This window comes from Engraulis encrasicolus, chromosome 22 (assembly GCF_034702125.1).
Source record: "Engraulis encrasicolus isolate BLACKSEA-1 chromosome 22, IST_EnEncr_1.0, whole genome shotgun sequence".
NCBI classification, from domain to species: Eukaryota; Metazoa; Chordata; class Actinopteri; order Clupeiformes; family Engraulidae; genus Engraulis; species Engraulis encrasicolus.
Window position 1 is genome coordinate 37,752,560 of NC_085878.1, and position 12,844 is coordinate 37,765,403.

The following is a 12,844-nucleotide window of genomic DNA, read 5'->3' on the forward strand; positions in this document are numbered from 1 at the left end:
TCTTTTTTATGCCCTTGTTCTTTACGGCCGTGTCGTGTCGAAGGCTACTCCCCGCAGAGCTCAAAAGCAGAGGAGGATGTGATGCCAGCACCAGCCAGCGCCAGCGAGCGGTTACACCCTAGACAAGCTTAAATCACACCTGCTTTGATTTATTCAGTGTGTGCTTGTATTATTAAGGCGCAGAGTGATGTTAAATTGCATCGCTCGAAGGGTGCATATGCTTAGTATGCTTAGTGCTTCTCCCTGCTCTCTCTCTCTCTCTCTCTCTCTCTCCCTCTCTCTCTCTCTCCCTCTCTCTCCATGCTTGTTGTCTTTCTTCCCACTTTAGTTCCTCCTTTTTGTCTTCTCCCTCCCTCTCTTCTCACCACTTCCTCTCTCGTCACTTTCTATGCCTTCTCCCTCTTCCCTTTCTTTCCCCCTATTCCCAACCCATTCATTCTCCCCTCTTCATCTATCCCTCTCTCTCCTCTCTCTCCCTCTTTTTCCCTCCTTTCTTCTCTGACTCTATTCCACTCATTCCCTCATTTCCCTCTTCCCCAACCCCCACCTTATTTCTCTCTCTCCCTCTCTCTCTCTCTCTCTCTCTCTCTCTCTCTCTCTTTCCCTCATTTCCCTGTTCCCCAACCCCCACCTTATTTCTCTCTCTCTCTCTCTCTCTCTCTCTCTCTCTCTCTCTCTCTCTCTCTCTCTCTCTCTCTCTCTCTCTCTCTCTCTCTCTCTCTCTCTCTCTCTCTCTTCCGCCGTCTGATGTATCGTTCCCTGATGTATCTCCGACTGCAACCTGTTCAGATTGCCTCATCTATCATCAGCCTCAGGTATAAAAATGTAGATCTCTGTGCGGACGAGGAGGGAAATCACATTGTTATGAGTGCCATCTGAGCGATCATAGACAAGCTCCTCAGACACCAAGACACACAGAAGCAGAGAGAGAGAGAGAGAGCGGGAGGGAGAGAGAGAGAGAGAGAGAGAGAGAGAGAGAGAGAGAGAGAGAGAGAGAGAGAAACACACAGAGAGAGAGAGAGAGAGAGAGAGAGAGAGAGAGAGAGAGAGAGAGAGAAACAGACAGACAGACAGGCAGAGAGAGAAAGAGAGAGAGAGACAGAGAGAGAGAGAGAGAGAGAGAGAGAGAGAGAGAGAGAGAGAGAGAGAGAGAGAGATCACGAGAAAGGAGGCACAGAGTGGGAGATACATCAGACCAAGAGGGAGACAGGGTGAGATACATCAGATGGAGGTAGAGACAGGATGGGAGGGAGTCAGAAAAAAAGACTCATCCGTTGGAGAACGAGACCGCTAAGATTCTCATCACTTGAACAGGGAGACAGGTTGAGAGAAAGATATGGAGAGACAGAAACTCGGGTCAAGCTGAGAGAGAGAGACAGGCGCGGTCGGAAATATATGAGAAAGTATGAGCAGGGAAGCGATAGGGGGAGTGGTGTTACAAAGGGATCAGTTGTCCCAGGCCTAGAGAGAGACTGGGCCCAGAATTGGGTCCTCATTACATTGAATGTATGGGACTCAGGGCCCTTTCAGATTACTTTGTCCTGGGCCCAAAGGGTCAAAGCTGTCAGCGGCCCCTGTGTATGAGACATGAGAAAAGACAGGTGAGTATTGGACTGGGTTTGATGCTGTTGGGCCAGTGTTATTGGGGGCCCAGGGGGCTGGCTCTCTCAGGAGCCATACGTCAAATGCACACAAGGAGCACACTCACTCACTGCGCTCCCGTAGTACACACACACATGCACGGACGCACGCACGCACACACACACACACGCACGCACACGCACACACACACATGGGACCTGTGTCAGCACGACATCCCACATAGCCATAAAGTTTCACTGTATAATGTGCGCACGTGTGTGTGTGTGCTGTGTGCGCACTACGCGAGCAGCATGAGAATCATAAAAGAGCATATTCATTCTTTATTTATTCCTTTACTTATCTTTTCTTCTTAAGCCTTGCATGTCGATCGTGCTCACGCTGGTGCAAAGGCCACGTTGCCTGAGGGTTTTGCCTCGGGGTAATATAATGTAGTCTCTTAGGTGTTCTCTTTCCTTACCCTGGATATTATGCATCACATGATGTTCCCTTGGCTACCATATACACCACAATATGTCTTTCCTTTGTCATACACTATATGATATGCATTTGATTTTATATTAATAAGGCACAGAACTACACCTGGACCCCAAGGATGGAGTGCTGCATGGGCCTACCAGGCCCAGGCCCTAGGGCCCTAGAGCCAAGGGGGCCCTGAAGTCTCCCAAGTCTCCGAGCTACAACAAAACACTTCATTATTGGTCTGTGTTTCTGGTCTAATATTGTGTTAAAACGTCACATACTGTATAACTACTCTAATTTATTTTCTTTGTGGAAAATTGCAATGTCATGCGGGGGGTGCTTTCTTGTTGTCTGGCCCAGGGGCCCATGGAGTCGTGACCCTTTCAAAAGTATAACGCGCATATGCACATTTACTGTATTGTGTCTTATTGCGCTTTTCAATGTTTATTTATATGCGTAATTCCCTGCTTATTTATGGCCCCTCTTGTTTTTCTTGTCTTTTGTCTTAGCTATGTGTGTTTGTGTTGTTAGATTTGTGAGCAAACCAAAAGACATTCATAGCAACTGTATGTTATACTGTTTATTTGGCTATAATAAACTTGAACTGATTGAACTGAACTGATATGCACAGCCCGTTTCAGTGAACCTGACAAAGCACAAGTGAAACGCGTCGCTCACCAGACACCAATCTAAGTTCATCTGTGTGCGGTCTGTATTGTACACCTGGACATCAGGCCAGACTCTTCACATCATAATTGTAAATTCATGTATGAGTAGGCTAGTTGTGTGTGTGTGTGTGTGTGTGTGTGTGTGTGTGTGTGTGTGTGTGTGTGTGTGTGTGTGTGTGTGTGTGTGTGTGTGTGTGTGTGTGTGTGTGTGTGTGTGTGTGTGTGTGTGAGAGAGAGAGATATTATCAATGTCTTATTTATGTTTTTTAGTTAAACAGCACATTGGAGACTGGTCAAACGCAATTTCAAACTTCTGTGCTAACCCTGTTACATAGATTTTCGACAATAAAGTACACTTGACTTGACTTGACACGACTTTGAGTTTGAAGAAATTTTGGTAACACTTTATAATAAGTACCCCTTTTTGAGCATTAGTTAACCCTTAGTTAAGCCTTATTTTAACATTAGTTAACCCATAGTGAAGCACAAGTTAGTCATTATGTAAGTATTATTTCTTATTTCTTAATCATTAACTACTACCGTTAGTAAATGGTTTGTGTGTACTGATGTAACTGTTCGCTAAGCAAAGTTAAGCCTTAGTTAAGCCTTATTTTTAACATTAGTTAACCCTTACTGAATCACGAGTTAGGCATTATGTAAGTATTATTTCTCATTTCTTAATCATTAACTTCTACCGTTAGTAAATGGTTTGTGTGTGCTGATGTAACTGTTCGCTAAGCAAAGTTAAGCCTTCAACCCTTAGTGAATCACGAGTTAGTCATTATGCATTTCTTGGTAATGATTCGTTTATGGTGATTGAACTTTCTGATAAGCATTAGTAAACCATCATTAAAATGTCAGATAACCCACCTTTATTTATGAAAAAAACATGATCTCTTTGTTGCCTCCTACCACCTAACCATTACCAAGTACTATTAGGCATGTATGGCAACGGTTTGTAAACTCTTGCTTTAGCATTAGTGAAATCTTAATTAACCCTTTTGTAATGGTTAGTGTGTGATGACTGGTAACATGGCAAACAGTAAGTTGAGGCTCATGTGACTGCCCCTCATGGATGTTTCTGGACATTAACAAATGACTTGATAAGCATTGCTTATGCATTATCAAGGATTTATAACCCATTACTTAAGTATATCTGGGGAACTGATCTAAAGTGAAAACCTTCCCATGCTTTACAACACATTAACAAATGACTTGTTAAGCATTGCTTATGCATTATCAAGGATTTACAACCCATTACTTAAGTATATCTGGGGAACTGATCTAAAGTGAAAGCCTGTTATGGCTTCACAACACATTAACAAATGATTTGATAAGCATTGCTTATGCATTACCAAGGATTTATAACCCATTACTTAAGTATATCTGGGGAACTGATCTAAAGTGAAAACCTGTTAAGGCTTTACAACACATTAACAAATGATTTGATAAGCATTGCTTATTCATTATCAAGGATTTATAACCCATTACTCACTCATATCTGGGAAACATTTAAAGTGAAAACCTTTCCATGCTTTCCAAAACATCAACAAATGACTTGATAAGCATTGCTTATGCATTATCAAGGATTTATAACCCATTATTTAAGTATACCTGGGGAACTGATCTAAAGTGAAAACCTGTTAAGGCTTTACAACACATTAACAAATGACTTGATAAGCATTGCTTATGCATTATCAAGGATTTATAACCCATTACTTAAGTATATCTGGGGAACTGATCTAAAGTGAAAACCTGTTCAGGCTTTACAACGAATTAACAAATGACTTGATAAGCATTGCTTATGCATTATCAAGAATTTTCAACTCAATACCAACTCATATCTGGCAAACTTTTAAAGTGAAAACCTTTCCATGCTTTCCAAAACATCAACAAATGACTTGATAAGCATTGCTTATGCATTAACAAGGATTTATAACCCATAACTTAAATATATCTGGGGAACTGATCTAAAGTGAAAACCTGTTAAGGCTTCACAACACATTAACAAATGACTTGATAAGCATTGCTTATGCATTATCAAGGATTTATAACCCATTACTTAAGTATATCTGGGGAACTGATCTAAAGTGAGAACCTGATAAGGCTTTACAACACATTAACAAATGAATTGATAAGCATTGCTTATGCATTATCAAGGATTTAAACCCCATTACTTAAGTATATCTGGGGAACTGATCTAAAGTGAAAACCTGTTAAGGCTTTACAACGCATTAACAAATGACTTGATAAGCATTGCTTATGCATTATCAAGGACTTACAACTCATTACTAACGCATATCTGGGGAACTTTTAAAGTGAAAATCTTTCCATGCTTTCCAAAACATCAACAAATGACTTGTTGAGCATTGCTTATGCATGGGAGGCAACATCTGAGAGATCTTACTATTCTCATCAAAAATATTTACAAACCACTTACACAATACATTTGAGATGTGAGATGATGTGCTTCATGGTAACGGTAACACAAGACAAACAACTTCAATATCTTTAACTATTTAATTTTTAAAAGTAACAGTTATCAGCTTAAACAGTAACACAATGAAGAAAGAGAGATGAGGACTAGCAAAATGAAGAGATTAGATGAGGGGAGAGCTTGTGGAGAAGAGAGGGAGGCAAGAGAAGAGATATAGTGCATTCATTAATCAAAATTTTCTACAAGGGCCGGTGGCGTTCATGTGTGCTTCGGATGTCAGTGTTTGGTATTTACGTAATTACCACATGAACGCACAATTAGGAACTGTACTGCATTTAAAAGATATTTTCTACTGGGCAGCAGCAGTGAGCCCGTACTTTTGAGCTCAGCCACTTTGCACTGTAGTTCAGGATTTCCCAAAATAGTTTTTATAATAAAAATATATTGAGAGTCTGTAATAGTGATCTAAAGTGAAAGCTGTAGAAACTGCATGATGACTTCTGTTCAGCTATGAAAATACTCCGGGTGTCGGCGGGCGTTATGGGAGAGAGGTGGCCGGGCGTTCACGGCCGCNATGGGAGATAAAGGGTTAAAGGAACTTCTCTGACGATGATGGTCCTTTGTAAAAAGTTTCAGGGGTAAACTGCCTTCATGATGCTACCTGTGAGGAAACAAACAAAAAAAGCACAGTTTTCAATTATGGGCAATATTATTGGACACAAGTCATGTAGAAAGCAATATGCACTAAGAAGCAGGAACTCAGACCGTTATCGACTTTTTCCATATACAGTCCCCAGTAGGGTTTGGAACAGAAAGGCGCATGACATTGGAGTACATCTCGTCTTATTTAAACCTACTGTATAAACATGCCATAGGGTCATTTCACGTGAAATCAGACACTTTGGGACCCGACCGACACCAGTGTTAATTTCGTGACGAAATATTTTCGCCATAATTATCGTTAAAGGTTGTTTTTCCCCTGACGACAATAAAACGATAACGAAAAAAACAGCATGCGTTTGTACGAAAAATATAACGATATTGATTTATATTTTCGTCAAAAAAATAAAAATGTGACTACAATACCATCGGAGACGAAAACCAATAGGAAGCATTTTTGTTAATATGTCACTGAAACATTGAAAAAGAATTTCCTGATCTTTCGCAAGTCGCGACCCATCTGCTCCGCGTCTCCCTCCCCTCCCTCACACACACAAACACGCAGGCACAGTGCTGCACGCCCGTGACCTTTTTATAACAGCAGTAGCCTACTTTTCAGGGCAATCCTGGCTGGACAAAAATATTGTTGCCCATTTATCCATGACGAAGAAGTTTATGCAGTCATGAAATAGTGGTGGTGCTGTCTGTCCTAAAGTAGCAAACATCTTTCTCTAACGATGCCTTTTTTTTCTCCACTCCCAGTCGCTTTCATGAACCTGCTACCCGACGGTCGTTGTCTGATCTTTTTTCAATGTTCGCTAATGTTTGTAATTTAAGGGTCTATGCGTTGGTACAAGCCTTCTGATAAGAATCACTTTAGTGCTGATAGCAAAGGATTCGGAAGTGTGGAGTTTTGTGACTTGTTTCAGTCAAGGACACTGAAATAGGAAGTAAACGGCCTTTCCACGCTTTCATATGCGTTTTTCCAATAACATCTTGCGAATGCATGCAACATGGACACAACCATGTCAACGAGAGCGCGTATGCCATCACAACTTCGCATCAAGCAAATAATATGCAACAGCTTGCAATACGCGCACGAGGGAGAGAGAGAGAGAGACACGTCTTCCAACAGGTGCCTGTAGGCTACCCCGCGACGCTCTTGATTACTGGTATACCCACAAGTATTTTTTCATAACGTGCAGTCCCGTTTTTCCCCCGAAGTCGTAAAATATCGACAGAGCTTTATGAGTGTCGTGGCCATGATTTTTTTTACACATTGGACGCACTGGCTTATAAGACACTCTGGCAGTTTTTGACAATATTTCATGATTACAATATGTCATTTTAATCATTGATTTCCCCAAATTGTATTTTAGTTTGACAATTTTATAGATAAGTGTAGACAAGAGGAAATGAATGTAATATTTTGGTTGACTAAAATTATTTTAGATTTCGTCGAAAAAAATTGTATGAATTTTAGTCAGCTAAAACTAGACTAAGACAAAAATGATTTAGATGACTAAATTGTGACTAAAACTAAAATTGCATTTTCGTCAAGAGACTAAAACTAAATTAAAAATTCCTCTCAAAATTTCAAATCATACTTGCTGTGCCTGATTAGTAGCAAGGTAGCACCCCAGAACTGCATTTGTGCGAATCTGACACCAATATTAAGGGAGAAACAGACTAGCGAAGGTTTACATATGAGGGTAGGGTATAGTCTACATGTTTCTGACATTGGCTCAGCAACTCACCCTATTGGACCATCCTCCATTCCTGGTTCCATCCCCCTGGGTGCTCGGTGCTGGCTGTGTCAACGTGCATGGGTGGCTACCCAACACTGTTCAAAAACATGATGAGATTTAGATGAGATTTAATATCAGACAAAATATTTATTACATATCACTAAAAGCAAATACTGTGTCAAGCCCTACATAGCCTAAATAAACGAAACAGTGCCAGCATGCATACTTACACTGGGTCTGCGTCAGGGGGCACTTCCAGGAGATCTGGTCAATACTGTGTCACTGGTGTCAACAGTGAGTGGGCTGAACGTTCATCTGTACAATGTAAACAAACATTTAATTATTTCCCATACACCTAAAACAATTACATGTGTATGACATTAGCTCACTAACTCACCCTATTGGGTCATCCTCCACTCCTGGGTCCATCCCCATGTGCCATGGGTGCCCGCTGCTGGCTGTGTCAACATGCATGGGTGGCTGGCTACCCAACACTGTTCAAAAACATGATGATTGAGATGAGATTAAATGTCACAAAAACAATGCCAGCATGTATACTTACACTGGGTCTGCATCAGCGGGCACTTCCACTTATCAAATAAGTCTGTCATGAGCCAACAACTGAGAGAGGAAAAAGTCAAGTCACAATTTAGCTTTCATGACAGTAAATTACTACATGAGTGCAAATAAATACATCAGCAGGTTCACAACGCCATGAATTATTTCTGAGGTCAGTAGCCGTAAGAAAGCTTGGGACAAATCATTCATGCAGTCATTTCAGAAGTCAGTAGGCTTAAGCTTACCTCATCTAAACATACAAAAAACAACATGACTCACTACAAAGACCTCAGAAAAGAAACTAACTTACATTTATGGTAGTCCAACACCGTTAGTAATGTGCCAATCTATTTGCCTACATCTGCAAAGCTACTCAACGTGACACCCCCTCTCAGTTTGTTTACATCCGGCGTCCACCTCTTTCCTGGTGAACCAGAAGCTATGTGTTGACGCCCAGGGGGCTGGGCTACTGGTTCACCAGGAAAGTCCACCTCTCCCCAATGCAATGAATTAGCTATGCACGATGGGCATGAGATTGTGTATCTTGCAAGCGACAGGGATTCATCTTTCAAATAAGAAAGGACTATGCAGGCAATTGCATGTCTGTTCAGTGAATATCAAAACATTTTAGCAGCCAAACTTACTTGGATGCAACAGCAGCAGCGGCAGCAGCAGGAGTAGGCAGTAGGCAGCAGCAGGCAGGCAGCTCATCGCATACTCTTCTCGCATTCGCTCCAACTTCTCGTGTCAACTTTGATTAATACTTCCGACACTGTCAACATCCACATGCCAATACGTCCGCGAAAACATCTTGAAATGACGACTCTTCTCCGTTTAGACTTGTAATTGTCCTTCAGCAATATAAACCGTGAACACTGAACAAGACACTGCTTCCTCAAAGTTTAATGTGTCCCCTCAAAGAACGTCCCCTGGAAACGCATCACTGATCACAAAACAACATCCGGTCGATTAACCACTTCCTGGAATATTTGAATCATCAGAGACGATGCTAATTAGACTAGAGAATCTTTGGTATTACCCCTGTAATTAAGAGATCAGAGATTTCTAAAACTAGTGAAAAAGAGTTACAAAGTTAATTGTGTTTCCTGCTGGCCATTTTCGGTTGTTTTGACGGAGAGTAATGAGTATGACTGAGCTGTATTTTACCGCGATTTCAACGTTGTGTCATTTCAACAGTATTCTGGTCAAGGTAAAATAAAATAAAATATATATATAGGCCTATATTAAAAACGTTTAAAAAAATAAAAATAAAAAAAAACAATGTCACTGTTAGTTGTACAGCAGATACCCACACATATGAGGTATCAAAATTATGGTTGAGATGTCTAGTTTTCAAAAAAAAAAAAAAAACTTGGGTTGGACTTTCAGTTATGGTGCTGTTGTTTACAAATTGTGTCAGAGTGAATTCTGAGGGTTAACATTACTTGTCCACCTAAGCAGTTGTATGTCTCTATGCAAGTGGGTGTTTGAGTACTCTATTAGTTGTAGAGAACAATATTGCTTAGCAAATTTTGTTAACTAGCATGCTAACTAGCGATTTCTGCTATTTTGCTCTGTGCTTGCAATGGCTCAAATGGAGGGGAATGTTTTGCGCTTAGTGTAAGCTTAATCTACCTTTTGGCAGTAGCCTACAAATAACAAAATTAATGTTTAAACTGTGCTTTTTTATTTGTTTCCTCACAGGTAGCATCATGAAGGCAGTTTACCCTTAAAAAAAAGGACCATCATCGTCAGAAAAGTTCCTTTAACCCTTTAGCTCCCATAGAGGCCGTGAACGTCCGGCCACCTCTCTCCCATAACGCCCGCCGACACCACGAGTATTTTCATAGCTGAACAGAAGTCATCATGCAGTTTCTACAGCTTTCACTTTAGATCACTATTACAGACCCTCAATAGCTATATTTTTATTATAAAAAATATTTTGGGGAGAACCTGAACTACAGTGCAAAGTGGCTGAGCTCAAAAGTAGCCTACGGGCTCACTGCTGCTGCCCAGTAGAAAATATCTTTTAAATGCAGTACAGTTCCTAATTGTGCGTTCATGTGGTAATTACGTAAATACCAAACACTGACATCCGAAGCACACATGAACGCCACCGGCCCTTGTAGAAAATTTTGATTAACGACTTTACGAGCTGATGACGTACACAACAGCTGGCTCTACTCTCACCATGGCAACCGCTAAGTTGAAATACTCAAAAACCGGCATTCAGTATGTTCAGATAGTCATGGTAAATGACTGTCAGAAAATATTCAGCATTTTTACCTTTTGACTTCCTAATTCATTTGCTTGCTGTAGCTGATGAACAACAGTCTATAATCGTTTTAGTAAAAAAAAAAATGGCCAGAGTCTCACTCTGGTCCACCATCTTTAAGTTGTAAACAACAACAAAATAGCACATGAACGCAACGCACTTGTAAATACCACTTCACAACTAGATAATATCTACTAGATAAGACCACATGAATGCACTATATCTCTTCTCTTGCCTCCCTCTCCTCTCCACAAGCTCTCCCCTCATCTAATCTCCTCATTTTGCTAGTCCTCATCTCTTTCTTCATTGTGTTACTGTTTAAGCTGATAACTGTTATCTTTTAAAAATTAAATAGTTAAAGATATTGAAGTTGTCTGTCTTGTGTTACCGTTACCATGAAGGACATCAGCTCACATCTCAAATGTATTGTGTAAGTGGTTTGTAAATGTTTTGATGAGAATAGTAAGATTTCTCAGATGTTGCCTCCCATGCATAAACAATGCTCAACAAGTCATTTGTTGATGTTTTGGAAAGCATGGAAAGATTTTCACTTTAAAAGTTCCCCAGATATGCGTTAGTAATGAGTTGTAAGTCCTTGATCATGCATAAGCAATGCTTATCAAGTCATTTGTTAATGCGTTGTAAAGCCTTAACAGGTTTTCACTTTAGATCAGTTCCCCAGATATACTTAAGTAATGGGGTTTAAATCCTTGATAATGCATAAGCAATGCTTATCAAGTCATTTGTTAATGCGTTGTAAAGCCTTATCAGGTTCTCACTTTAGATCAGTTCCCCAGATATACTTAAGTAATGGGTTATAAATCCTTGATAATGCACAAGCAATGCTTATCAAGTCATTTGTTAATGTGTTGTGAAGCCTTAACAGGTTTTCACTTTAGATCAGTTCCCCAGATATACTTAAGTAATGGGTTATAAATCCTTGATAATGCATAAGCAATGCTTATCAAGTCATTTGTTGATGTTTTGGAAAGCATGGACAGGTTTTCACTTTAAACGTTTCCCAGATATGAGTGAGTAATGAGTTGAAAATTCTTGATAATGCATAAGCAATGCTTATCAAGTCATTTGTTAATGTGTTGTAAAGCCTTAACAGGTTTTCACTTTAGATCAGTTCCCCAGATATACTTAAGTAATGGGTTATAAATCCTTGATGATGCATAAGCAATGCTTATCAAATCATTTGTTAATGTGTTGTGAAGCCATAACAGGCTTTCACTTTAGATCAGTTCCCCAGATATACTTAAGTAATGGGTTGTAAATCCTTGATAATGCATAAGCAATGCTTATCAAATCATTTGTTAATGTGCTGTGAAGCCATAACAGGCTTTCACTTTAGATCAGTTCCCCAGATATACTTACGTAAGTAATGGGTTGTAAATCCTTGATAATGCATAAGCAATGCTTAACAAGTCATTTGTTAATGTGTTGTAAAGCATGGGAAGGTTTTCACTTTAGATCAGTTCCCCAGATATACTTAAGTAATGGGTTATAAATCCTTGATAATGCATAAGCAATGCTTATCAAGTCATTTGTTAATGTCCAGAAACATCCACGAGGGGCAGTCATATGAGCCTCAACTTACTGTTTGACATGTTACCAGTCATCACACACTAACCATTACAAAAGGGTTAATTAAGATTTCACTAATGCTAAAGCAAGAGTTTACAAACCGTTGCCATACATGCCTAATAGTACTTGGTAATGGTTAGGTGGTAGGAGGCAACAAAGAGATAATGTTTTTTTCATAAATAAAGGTGGGTTATCTGACATTTTAATGATAGTTTACTAATGCTTATCAGAAAGTTCAATCACCATAAACGAATCATTACCAAAAAATGCATAATGACTAACTCGTGATTCACTAAGGGTTGACTAATGTTAAAATAAGGCTTAACTAAGGCTTAACGAACAGTTACATCAGCACACACAAACCATTTACTAACGGTAGAAGTTAATGATTAAGAAATGAGAAATAATACTTACATAATGACTAACTCGTGATTCAGTAAGGGTTAACTAATGTTAAAAATAAGGCTTAACTAAGGCTTAACTTTGCTTAGCGAACAGTTACATCAGTACACACAAACCATTTACTAACGGTAGTAGTTAATGATTAAGAAATAAGAAATAATACTTACATAATGACTAACTTGTGCTTCACTATGGGTTAACTAATGTTAAAATAAGGCTTAACTAAGGGTTAACTAATGCTCAAAAAGGGGTACTTATTATAAAGTGTTACCGAAATTTTCCTTCTCAGGCTAAACTAAAGTACTTGGAAAAAACATGACCTGGAGTAATGAGAATCTTCACAGGCGCACTGCACTGCTGAAACCTACATGTTGCTTTGATCGGAATACGATTAAGATTGACCCGGTGGATTGCGAATCAGATTATGGTACAAACAACAACAGCA

General features: G+C 39.7%; 1 long non-coding RNA gene across 1 annotated transcript; it reads right to left on the reverse strand.

The window, feature by feature from the left end:
- Positions 1 to 5,235: 5,235 nt before the first annotated feature.
- Positions 5,236 to 9,388, reverse strand: LOC134438467 (uncharacterized). Its single transcript, XR_010032587.1, has 5 exons — positions 8,777 to 9,388; positions 7,972 to 8,068; positions 7,805 to 7,889; positions 7,584 to 7,669; positions 5,236 to 5,827 (listed from the first exon to the last, which is right to left on the reverse strand). It is a non-coding gene; the product is annotated as an uncharacterized LOC134438467 (long non-coding RNA).
- Between the last annotated feature and the right edge of the window lie 3,456 nt (positions 9,389 to 12,844).